Source organism: Stylophora pistillata, chromosome 9 (assembly GCF_964205215.1).
Source record: "Stylophora pistillata chromosome 9, jaStyPist1.2, whole genome shotgun sequence".
NCBI lineage: Eukaryota > Metazoa > Cnidaria > Anthozoa > Scleractinia > Pocilloporidae > Stylophora > Stylophora pistillata.
This window is the reverse complement of record NC_142527.1, coordinates 31,932,039-31,945,264: the sequence shown is the minus strand read 5'-3', so window position 1 is coordinate 31,945,264 and position 13,226 is coordinate 31,932,039. Positions and strand designations below refer to the sequence as shown.

Below are 13,226 nucleotides of genomic sequence, written 5' to 3'. Positions count from 1 at the left end.
AAATTATCTAAATTCCTTACTTGTTACAAGTAAATAAACTTATTTCTAAAGGGGAAAATGTGGAATTCAAGCCTTGTTAGTATATTTATTGAACTTCACTGAATAAATTTGCTTGTCAGTTAATTTCCCTGCGCCTAATTGCTCATGAACGCGCCTTTCCGGAACTAAATAGTGAGCATTATCTGAGGACATATCGGTTGTGTCGTGTTGTGTCGTGTCCCAGGGGACGGATGACAACTTGAGTGCCTATCAATTTATGTCTCGCGAATAAAAAAAACAGTTGGTGCAAACAAATCCATTGTCACAAAAATTGAAAGATTGGATTCTCGGCGTAATGTAAGACATATTATGTGCTATGACCTCTAGTCGCCGGAGGCCAACGAAGATACAAAAACATTTACTTCCAACGAGATGTTTAACGTACGATGTTTATGTTTGCCTAGACCACTGACCAGGACTTAGACAATGCCAGCGACCTCGAGGCGATTTGTTCTCTGCATGCGCCAGCTTTGCGGACGGGCAAATATTTCTGTTCGAAAGCACTTTATAGAAACTAGCTCTGAAGCGAGTACTTGGAGGGTTAAGTTATCACAGCTAATCGAAAGAATTATTTTCAAAGAAGGAGAAACGAGCTATCTAATTGGCGAGAAATGGACGTCTAGATGGTAAATCCGATTGATTAATTTTTCCCTCCTGTGGTTTTAACCTCGCAGCGGATGATGTGCCGTGTACTCATGAAAATTCTCAATCAATCTGCTCGCTTAGGGCAATTAACTGACGGAAACTGCTTTATTGAAGGACTGCTCAAGAAAGTCACGAACAGAAATTGAACGATTCTTGATAAAATATCACACTTTAGCGTGATCAGAGCCTCACAAAAAATATTTTTCAATCTCTGTGGCCATATTTAAAGCTCGTCAAGAAAACTAACTTCGTTAATATAAACTTTGAAATTTGATAAAAGTGAAATTTTCACACATACTATCGGCATAATCTTGTTTTTTCTCCCCAACTTGAGACAAGAATGACATACTTGAGTTATGCTCGACCTATACCTTTCAAACAATTGACCCATAACGAGGGGATTTTTTCGAAAAAAATATATGTTGAATGAGTCCTTGGACATTTTTATTCAACACCAGAGGTAATATGCGCATACCACAAGTAACTATATAGCTTCATGCATTGTTATATTGTGCTAAGAATCATGTTAGGGAGGCAAGAGTTCAACTGACGTCAGAAATAAGGTACAAATCGTATTAGTAGTTGTTTGCAAGATACATTGCGCAATTAAATACTGTTTTCCGATAATCGGACTTTGGAGTTGCCCTTTTTAGGTTGGAAAATAAACAGGATGCCCGCCATTGAAAAGGAATGTTAAGAGACTGGAAATTTTTTCCCGTTTGCGTCAAATTTATTACCTGTTGATTCAAAATTTCTTTACCAGCTTTGAAGCTGATTGGAGTGTGCGATGGAAGCGCCTTTTTCTCAATGATTGATAATTCCTGTGAAAACAATGAACTGAGCGAATATTGATGGTTTAGTTCACGTTACAATAATTCGGTTCTTTTGTTTGCTCAAGAACGTTGATTGTTCCCCAACCGGTGCTTGTTTGTCTTTCAGTGCTGACATCGACTCTTAATTATAAACGTTGATAGTTCAAACTATCAAGTATGTATGCGTCTTTTGTACTTAGTTTGAAGAACGATATAAAAAAGGAGCTAAACGCATAGAACTGAGAATTACTTTGTTTCTCAGGATTTCCGATCCTAAAGCCCGCATCTCAAAAGGTTTAGCACCCAAAAGGGAGAAGGAAAAGGTGTTTGGGAAACGGTAAAAATTCCCCTCCTCTCCCAAGTTGATGAAAAACTAGCGAAGCTTTCTCATTGAAGCCACGTGCCGTTCACGTGAGAAACAAATGCATATTGTCCAAATCCCATCTTTTTATCGTAAGACGATACCTTGAAGAAACAATCCCGGATTAACACAAGATAAACGTGACCTCTTCAACTACATGTCAAGATATTTTAAAAAAGCATTAACAAAAGACACGCTTGATTTACAAAACACGTTTTAACGAAAACTTCAATAGCGTTGATTCCACTTTGGCTGAGTTCTCCGCCGTAAATCATACATTTCTCATTGAAAGAGTAAAAAGTTTGGCTGCGCACGCGTAGAGGGCGACGAAATATCGTAAAATACGCAAAGTAAAACTTTTCCTTCGTCGTTTTTTTTTTTTGCCCACTTGGAGAGTTATTTAGAGCTAAGTGGTACCGCGAAGTCAGCCGAAACATTTCAGACTAAATGAATTTAAAAAATTATCCGTGAGAAACTGAAAACTTTCGACAACCATAACTGAACAAACTGAGCAAAGTTTTCGCTTACCTTCCATGAACAGATTATTTCTTAATGGTGCGTGATTATTACGCAGAAACATGATCAATCAGTAATATAATATTACGATACATTTTTTCTTAATTTATCACGTGCGCTTAGTGCCTGAGAAAGTTTTCCGTTTTGGAAAGTTCACGAAAACCAAATTGGCATAAATTGAATGTGGAATCCGAGGCAAAAATTAAGATAAAATACTTGCACATACCTGAACTGAGCACAAAGACTCTCCTTATAATGTCCAAAAACCTGATATATACCAACAGGACTGAAAATGATGCAAAATACACCAACAAGTTGTCTAGTATACTCACTGCGGTTTACTTAGGACGCGTAATTAATCACGCAGTTATGATATCTCGCGACTAAAACGATGCACGGGAGTTTACACGGCTGTCGCGTTTCCGTTGCCGAGTGAAGTTAACCTAGACTCTTGTAACAGAAAATGTCCATTGAGTAAGTTCGCATGATACGAGGACATATTGCTAAGTTAATCATTTGCTTAATGTTGGTTAAGCGGCGACTGAGTTCACGACGGTTAGGCGAATGCTGCTAGCGCTAAAGACAACATACCTCGAATTCTCAGACAATTTGGTTACAGATAGGAGTTCAACAACTCGATTGGACACAATTACAAAACTGATCAATCTTCCTGACAATTAAAAATATGTACTTCTGTAATCTAAACAACAATTGATAATCGAAAAAATTAACCTGAAAATTTAATCGAGGAGACATTCTGGCCGAAAGAAGCTCGAGTATTGTGCTTCACCAGACAGACCTTTATTCTTGGAACTCTTCCATGGGCTAGTGAAAAAAGAATGTCACTTTTTATGCAACATAGGTATATTGTCGATGGTTAGGAGGCCATCATTGGGAAGACAAGATATTTAGTTCAGAAGTTTTTTTTCTTTGTCGGAATGATTTTTCTCTTTATCAGGTAAAGTTAGTCAAAAGCAAATCATACACCGACCGCCTATCATTGATTGTCAACAAACAAGTTTACGGAAACGAATACCCTTGACTTTTTATTTATAGGGTAATCATGTTGTCTACAATTTAAATAAAACAGACAGCTGTATACATCCAGTATAATAAGCTGTCATGTAATATTAACAGTCTGTCGCCAGTATATTTGCCTTGAGATAATTCACTGATTCGCGTTCACTTCCGAAATCTGTTAGCCGTATCTCAATGAAAAGTCAGTACAACTGGATGGATCTTTCAAGGCAACACTTTTCACTCTCGTTTTTGCTGTCATCGAGGGACCTCAGCTATAGGTATGTGAACAATTTGTCTTCTGGAACACAGACAAAGGTCACATTCGGAATCCAGTGGAAATTTTTTGCGCCGAAATCTTTGTCTGTATATGGCTGATGAATACAATATCCCACCACGCTTCTTAGCAACGTAAAGATAGAGGCACGGAAAAGGTTTTCTGTCTATCTCACATATATTTCAATGGGTGAATAGCCCTTGCATGAGATCTGCAAGATCTGGCAACAGTTTCGGTCTTTCAAGAGCCAAAAAAGGGGAAAAAGCCGGTCTCTTACCAATTTTATCGTGGCTAGTTGCTGATCGGCTAAGCGATAACTGTGATGTATTAACGTTAGTTTCCTCATGACAGTTTGCACGCTTTTTGCCGTTAACCTTTATTAACGAAATCTTGGAAAATCAACATCCGTCCAAAAAAAACAAGGTAGATGATTCAAATGAACAGATGGTTTATACTGTTTAATAGATGCATGCGGTACACAGGCGAAGAGGCTGCCGGAAACTAACGGATTTGCAAATAAATTTCTGAAACAGGCCGGATAAGAATTTCCACAACACAGTGGCACATCGTTTTGGTGAAATGATAAATGAAAATAGTGAAATACCTTGTAAAATGAGACAGCTACGCTCCACAGAAATCACCGACCAGCAAACTTACTTGAACCGATGAATTTCTTGGTCTTTTTTTCTCTCTCGTTCCCAGGGTTTATCTAAATCGGCTTAAAGCCTCGTTTCCATGGTCTTTTAGCTCGTATTTCAAGATGGCCGCTAACTTTGTATGTCAGAAAAGTTTCAAATGAACTTTAGAAAAAAAAAAAAAAAAAACCACGGCAGCAGTCTCAACCGTACAACCGGCGTGCGAACCAGAGAAAAGAAGAAAAGATATTTTGTACAGTAAAAACATGTTTGGTCTTTCCTTTATCATCTTCAGTTCCACGAATTTTCTTGTAAGTGCAAGAGTGCAAGGCTGCAAGTCCCCATTTGGCAACTAAAAATTATAAAATTGTCGCAAGACGAATAATTGAAGGGGCCACGAAAAAGAAAGGACTGGGCAATACCGTATTACATGACGTAATATGTACTACCTAAAGCCAGCTACGCTGGAGATCTGCGAGTAAACCGGAGAAGGGAAAAAATAATAAAAGACAACGACAGAATATTAATCATGGCTCATAATCATGTTTACCTCATGTTGGATTTCGAACATTACAAAGGAACTAATAAAAGCACCTCAGCATCCTTCACGTCCGCCAGCTACAGGCATTTTGCTGCAAATTTAGTCAACGAGAATGTTTTCTACTCGGCGCTACGGCGACCAAAAGGGTTGCATCTGAGTGCGAAATTTCGACCGTCTGTAAAGTGATGTTATTGAATTCCCTTTTTAAGACTGATTACCAAGTACCTTTTAAGGGCATTTCACAACATAATCGCACCGTATTTGAAGAACTCAAATACTAACGCAATGAAAATTTGCAACTGACCAATTGTCCAAACATGTTTTGTGGATAATGACAGGTTGTTCAGTTTTCTTTCCGTTATGTTTCAAATCCTCAACCTATAAAACTTCTTACATCTTCGACTCCCTCTCAGCTTGAATGAAAAAAGTTAGTTGAAGAAGCCAGATAAACAGAACAAATTTGGTTTTGATATTTGTCTTCATCGGGGTCGTAGTAAGTGACAAAATCGGAACTATTTCTTGAGCCTGAAGAACGACATTTTCGAAACGGTTGAAATCACGGTTGTATTAACTCTTTAAGGAAACTGACTGATCCTGCCTTAGTACTGTGATAACAAGTATTTTTGATAAGAGTGCGACGTGACGAAAAGAGACTCCTACGCAAAAATTTCAAAATTACATTTGTAATATTCGACTTTGAAACGTCCAAATTGGACGATTGTAAGAATATCATGATATTTCGTGAATGAACAAGCGGAAACGCTACTATTTAAGTACATCGAAACACGCTAAACTTATGAAATATCCCGAAGCCAATTAGACCATGATATTGCAGCCTTAACACATTTTTCACTCCAATTAAATGCCTTACTCCTTAAAATGTATTAACTAACCGCTCTATTTTATTGTTCAAAATAAGACGGAGAATTTCGATTCAGCACTGAGCCGTGAAGTGACTCTTCAGCTTTCAAACTAAATACATATTTGTTATGTAAAAAATGTTTTACACTCTGGCATGTATAAGACTTCAGGTGATATTTTACTGTTAAAAAATTCCGACGACCAAATTTTGTAGCAGTAGATCTGAAGAGGCTCTTATAAGTGACCTTTACACACTGTAGTATATCCTGGCTAAGTTTTTCTTTTCGACACGCATACATTCTTTATCATTAGAAACTGAAAACGGGTTCTCTGACGACTGAGAGTTCTTTACTATGGAGATATACTTCAAGATTTAACTTTGGTCTCAGAAAATACGAGCTTATCGCTGATGCAATCCCTTTGTTACTTAACAATGGAAATTTATTGTTTTCTAACGATTTGCAACACAACATATCGCTATTCAAGGAATGATGAACTTCTCAAACTTTCGCTACAAACATTTGGGTTTGTGAAGTTGTTATTTTTATCCAACGGGCCAAATATCATACTCGATGTGGGCCCACACGTATCTGTGCGTGCGTTTGATTCAAGAACTTGGTACTTTTTTCCATCTTTCTTTTATTTAACCAAAGCTTATCACGGGAAAGGTAAATAACATTTCCATGTATTTAACAACAATATTGTTCCAGCCAAGAGTTTCATCACGTATACTAGATCAAATTTTCTGCAATCCCTCTTGAAGGTGGTACCGAAAAGTGAAAATCTACGCACATTCCTTTAAAAGAATCCGTAAATATTGTTTTACTTAGGGTTTATTGTTAGTTTTATGAACCAAAATGGATACACTATACACACTGCACGTCAACATTACTCATATATGATTGAAGTTTTCAAAATTATTGATTTATTTGTGGCTCCAGTTTTGAGGGTTTTGTGAAAGGTTCGGCCGAGCTGCACCCGGATGTCTGCAAGAAAGCGACGGAAAAAGTGCCTCTCCATACTTCTTTCCAGACATGCGCATTTTGATGACAAGGTCCAATAGGAAGTGACTTCACGTAGAAAAGGACCATCATCATGGCTTTGAGCGCTGGTGGGAGGGAGTGGGGGATCGTTAATAAGGGGGGAAATTTTACCTGCTCAGCAAAGGAAGCCACAGGAAAAACATCCAATAAGCAAGCCAACCTTGCTTCGTTTTTACTGATCTTTGCGATAATTCACTGTTGTCTCGCAGAATTTTGGATTCGGGCTGCTCAGAAGGAAATCACTCGAATCCAGTCGATAAATGTTATTTTCTCGAAACGAGTTGACTACTGCAATTGTAGTTTCTGAAACGGTTTTAGAATAAAACCCTTCTTATATCAAACCTTTATCAAAGGAATAGTGAAAAATGCAATGCTTGCGCCATTTTTTTCTCTAGCAACACATTTGTAAGACTCTAAAGATCTGTTTTAATGATGAATCGTAAAGCTTTAAGTTCTTAACCGTAGATTGTTTTCAATTAAAAAAAAAAATTGTGTATAGAAAAAAAAAACCCAGATATTTGTCCAAGTTCTCAGACTGATTTTACCGGTATTTTGATTCACTTTCCTTGTAAAATTTAGTTGCGTTGAAATCACTGTAGATACAAAGGAAGGTCAAACAGTGCTCTTTCAAGTTTAAATGGCTTTCCGTGAGGTCCACGAAACTGAAACAGTATGAAGTTGAGTTGATGGAAAAATAATCGATGGTTAAGGATTGAAAATATTTATTTTCGTCCACAGTAATCATTTGGTTTGATTTAGTAAGGCTAAAGTTCAGTGCTTTACCGTTTCCGGCACTCCGTGTGTTGTTTGAATTTCATCATAGCCACAATCAGATCAGAAGGCAAAATTAAGCTATTTTTAAAAGTAGAAAAGCTACTTTACCAAAAATGAAAACATTCGACATTGTTTCTGTTGGAAATAGATCGTTAAGAAGTAAATCACACGGGTTTAATTAGAAAAATAAAACACAAGGAATTCTAATTTGGGGCGTAATGCTATACAAGTTCATATTTGTGCAAGGGTGTTTGAACTATAATTGCAAAAACAGAGATTACTTCTAGAGATCTCACCGCGGATATACTTCGCATATTGTTTTTAACATCCCGCAGAATTCCAATTGACAACAGTGTTGACAAATCAAGGACTCATGCGAATTGGTTTCAACAACGGCGAGCTGAGAGCAGAAAGAATGCGTCGAATAAAACGTATGTCCGGAATTTTCAAGTTTTTTCTTGTTTTCTTTTCTTGTTTTTTTTTGTTTTGTTTTGTTTTTTTTTCTATTTTTACTTTGTTGTGCCTACAAGCTTTGAATTGAACGCAAAAGGAAATTGTTCAAGAGAAGGATTAATGAAATGGAATTTCTGTTCTTTCTCACAAATGTTAAGAAGTATCTCTATAAACAGGCCGCTTTCCGGCACTACCTTAGCGGCCATGTTTTTGAATGGTGTGACTCAATGGTCGGTCCGCCCCCTCAAGAAAAGGCAAAATGGCGAGTTTCTCGATAATCTTGTTCACGCAGTGATACTTAATAGCTGGGTGGCTTTTGTAAGCGGCTGTTTTCCAAAGCCTGAATCGGCCTGAATCATTTACCTGTAGTTCATAAGATAATCAGTTTAGATCGGGCCCGTGTTCCTTAGTAATGATCAGTTTATCAAACTTTCATTGCGTTTATCTGAGAAATTCTTGACGTGCTGCGCTTTTATCTGTATAAAAAAATAAGCCTTAGGCCGGAACTCGGAAGTCAATAGAATTTCAATAGAGGTTCTTTGTTTGTCTGAGTTAGGAACATGGGTAGAAACATTCAATAATAAATCACAGTTAATCCGCACCACGGAAAAAACCGATCAAGGCTAACATCGTGGTGAGCAACTTGATTTAGTGGGCAAAGTATCCAATAATGAAATAAAGAAGAACAGTCTTCATTCTGTCGTTTTGTAAAATTTATCCCCATCATCCGCCTTCAAATATACAATATCATGTCTTTAACTGAATCTAAATAGCTGGTTTTAATTCTCGCAAATTAACGGAGAATTGTTTCGCCAACTTACCTCGCGGTTACACGGTCATACGAAATTTCTCCTCTCCATGAAACTTCAAATTATCAGTGAATAAACAGCTTTGCTTATGATCTAAAATTAAACCACAATTGTTTCGCCCCTGATGGCTAATACAGGCTCCGAACTCTGCTGATAACGCCAAAAATGTCGGTATCATATATAGGCACACGGCGGTTCACAATTGGGATGGACACGACGCGAACATGCAATGATGTCACAGATTGCGAAACCCTACCTGATGGATGGAAAGATATATTTCGCCTATTTTTGTCTTTTATGTACTTCATGCTGTTTCTATGAGTTGTCTTGACAAATTAACCAAATAATGTAACTGGAAAATATTCTCTGCTTCTAGAGGTAAGCTGAACGTTTTTCCTTGAAGACTCTTAGTGAGGAAAAAGCGAAGATAAAAGTAATAATTTTGCATAAAAACGTCGAGGAAAGCGGTGGAATACGAAACTGTGAAATTTGTTCTGGAATGTTTTTTGTTTATTTGTAGAGGAACTAATTGTTAAATAATCGTCAGAAATAATAACAATTAAAATAACATCTTCTACATGCTTGAAAACGGTCGAAATTCACGAGTTAATTGCAAATAGATCGAAGTTTAACTCGCTTCTAAGGTTAAGATAGCATTTGAGTTGGTCATCATGTGAAGCCATGAATAAATATGTTCTCCGTATGTTTGTCTTTGAGAAGGAATGTCCGAGGTTGCATGTTCTTCAAACGAGCAAATAATCCAAACCAGACCTAAGAGGGCGCAGATATTGGGTTAAGGATTAAGCTTAAAAATGAAGCAGTGAGAACTTACAGGGTTTGTCATCAATCTGGTAGCGATATGAATGTGATAAGTTGAGGCTTGTCGGTTGGCTCTTGTCGCTATCAAGGACGCATTCCAAGGGATCTGACAACTGTCGTTTGAACGGATGAAAAGCTTATCAAAGCCTCTATGCTTTTCATCACTTTATTAGTAGCAGGTTAGAGAGCTCATTAGCTATTGTTTTTCAAATTCAAACTGAATAAAGAGTACACGAGTAAAGGTGTTCAAATCGTCATCAAGTTGTTAGGAAGTTTGGCGCAGCGTACAGATTTTTTCCTTTTATGAGTTTTTAATAGCAATACTTTGTCTCGGTACAAGCACCACATTTCAAAATCAAATTTGATAAAAGATGTCATTTTGATTGAGGTTGTGAGCGGTAAGTCTTGCTTACTTTTAGGATTAGCTTCGTGGGGTTGCGCTTAAAAAACGACTTTTTAATCTTATAATACCCAAATTTGACATGACTGATGAACGCACATTTGGAACAAAATTGAAATTGTCTATTTAGATTTAGATAATGGTCTTGTTATTGGAGGAATCTGGCGGTAAAATAAATTCAAAATGACTCGATTTGAAGTAAAATGTTTCGATAAAGAAAAAAAAAAAAAAACACCGGCAAACGATTACTATAAATTGTTTAACATATTTACCGTGGATCCTTCTTAATTGATTACAGTAACACTGATGTCAGACTGCCACACTTTATTTAGAAAGCTATGCCAGTGGAAGAAATCCGTGCAAATCTTGCACAAAATTTGTAAACAAAAGTTCTTTTAAATCATTATAAGTAACTGTGGGCTGTTACTTTTCTTGAGAAAAATAAATACTTCGAGAAAAGGTTAGTTATCTTAGACTTTCAAGCAGAATCGAAAGCGTTCTTCAGTAGAATTTCTGAGAAAACATTCGGATTTAGCCAGAATAAATTCTCCCGCTACTCAACCAGCACACAAACACATTCAGCGAAAAAATCGAGCTCTTACGTTTTCAAATAGCTACCAAAACTGAGCGACTGTTTTATTTCCTGAACAGTGATAAGAAAAAGTGTTTTGAACATTTAAGTCTGAAAAAAGTAGATCATTTAAACTTAGGGATAACACGGAAAAATGCGGCATTAAATATATATATATATTCTTAAATATAATTCTGGTTTGTCAAATGACCCAAATACCAAAGCTGCTAGATTACGATTACAGAGTTGAGCGACTGAGAACTGCTCTCATTTAACTTGAAGGAAAGTTTAGCGGTAAATAAGGAAACTGCAAAATCATTAGTTAGGCAATATAGAAAAACACCAGAGCGACAATAACCATCCAAAATACTTGTTAAAATAAGGATGCAGAATATAAACATAGTTCGCTACAAACAGACCTAAAGTATTTCGCTGAAAACTTTCAAGAATTAAAAACTGTTACAAAATCTCAAATTCATTCTGTCGCCAGGAGGTGCACAGGCCGCCTTCATTCAGTGAAGTGAAAACTTTACTGATAATCAAATACTAACCTGCTATATGAGTTGCATTTTCTCCAAGCGATGAAATCAGATGTTGCATGCCTCGTAAATAAAAAAATAGCGTTAAGGGCTCCACCGTTATAGTGAAAAGGCTGTCAGTGACTAAAAATTCATTTCCTGGAGCAACAAGATGTGTTAATATACTGTCAAATAGGCTCTCCAGGTTTCGCGCCGCAAGTGAGCCATAAATCGTCTTTTCCGGATGTGACACTGAGTTATTTGCGGCTGATAGTTGCCGCCAACAGAACATAATTGTCTTGAGAAAACATCCTGTATAAAATGAACAAATATAATATACCACGGAATGCTTCTTAAATTTCAATAACTTTAATTCTCACAAATGTTTATATTCATAAACATTCCCATGCAAATCAATTGATATATTTAAGAACACAAATAAAACGACATGTTAAATTCTGCAGACAACCGAGGTTATCGAGAGCATCATCTGTTTAATATCTTTTTCAACTATTATTTCATTGGACAAGGTTTTTCTTTTTTTTTCTTTTTTTTTTTGTTTTTTTGTTTTTTGAAAACTTGTGGAATGATATGTGTTAGACATCTGTGGTCCTCGAATGGCTGACGGAGTAATTTTGCAAATGAGAATCAAAGCAAATGTCACACTCTTCTCACTGAGAACTAGCTATTTGTATATTTATTGAGAGTGGCCCCAGCGAAAAAAGAGACAGATAAATTTAAGATTGTTGTCGATTTGTAAGCGCCTATGTAATAATTATACAATACTAAACCAACCAGAAAAAAAAGGCAAAAGGGAAAAAGGAAAAAAAGCGGTAATGGGGGAATGGGGGTAGAGGAAGGGGAAAGGCAGCACCTTCCCAAGATACCTCCGCTACCCCCCTCCTCCTGTTTCTTAGTATTACCATAAAAAAAAAAGTCTGTTTACGAGCCAGTGGTCCATCAGACCGGTGCTTAACTCCGGTTTCTGTAGCATGAATCGACTAGGAGTATTTCTACTCCCCCTTGGATGGGATGCCAGTCCATCGCAGGGTTACTTATGAACTTTGCCGGTACCCTGGGTAAAGAGAAGCACTGTGAAGGTAAAGTGTCTTGCCGAAGAACACAACACGATGTCCTCGGCCAGGGCTCGAACCCAGACCACTCGATCCGGAGTTGAGCGCACTAACCATGCGGCCACCGCGCCTCCACAGTATTTCCTAAAGATATTTTTAATGTGGAATTTTCTTGTACTCATCAGATTGACACAGTCCACAGCCTATAAGAATGGGGTTCTGTTTAGCTGCTGTTTACGGATTAACCTATCTTTGTGCTGGCCAAGACTTTCAGAAAACACGTTTTTCTTATCTGGTAATCGGTGAGTTCAAATCCATAAGCCTGGTTTTTGTCAGAGGAAGAGAGTAGCTGATGCGCGTGCGTGAATCGATCGACCCGGTGCTCACCTTTCATTTTATTCCGGCCCTTTCATCGCAGGATTTGCAGTTAAGGTGTGATATGCAGATTGAAGAGAGCGGAAGAGACCACAAGAGAAAGCATCGAGTTTTTGATTTACGATGAAAATTGATCATTGAATAGCTGTTGTCCAAAATATTTTGAGACCTCGAAAAATAATATTTTTGTTGAAATTGTAGTCTAAGAGATTAGAAGGGGATGTAATTATCACTGACAGCAATTATTAGACCCAGAAAGTCCAGTGGCGCCAGGGATTGATAATCTAAGCTGTTAAACGCTGCTTAAACGGATAAAACAGAACTTTTACCTAAAAAGGAAATCAAAGCTATTACGATTTAGATCACCCAGGAGATCTTAGAACGTAACAAATTCCTGTATTACGAAGTGGCTCACAAAACGTTTTGATGCTACAAATATTTAGAACAAAGGGCTAATTATGGCTATTCCACTTTTTGAGTGATTGTGACTTTTAAAATCTCTCACACGAAAAAGCAGACAATTTCTATGCTCAAAATAACCAAACCTGTTTCTTTTTTTGAAGGATTCCCATGTAAGACTTGGGACAAAATAAACTAAACCATGACACTGAATCAAAGGACTGATTTTATTTGTCTAATTAGCAAACTTTGGGAAAAGTTTTATCATTACAGGAATACCTTCGCCCA

The 13,226-nt window shown here is 37.2% G+C and overlaps 1 protein-coding gene and 1 long non-coding RNA gene across 2 annotated transcripts in view; one reads left to right on the top strand and one right to left on the bottom strand.

Moving 5' to 3' along the window:
• LOC111334412 (protocadherin Fat 4) overlaps positions 1 to 4,370 on the bottom strand; it is a 21,968-nt gene extending 17,598 nt beyond the window's left edge. The window contains exon 1 of the mRNA XM_088732853.1: positions 4,272 to 4,370. The gene's annotated coding sequence lies outside the window, so the exon portion shown is untranslated. The remainder of the gene's footprint in view (positions 1 to 4,271) is intronic.
• Positions 3,026 to 13,174, top strand: LOC111334414 (uncharacterized). Its single transcript, XR_015991597.1, has 3 exons — positions 3,026 to 3,671; positions 12,350 to 12,466; positions 12,583 to 13,174. It is a non-coding gene; the product is annotated as an uncharacterized LOC111334414 (long non-coding RNA).
• The last annotated feature ends 52 nt before the right edge of the window (positions 13,175 to 13,226 follow it).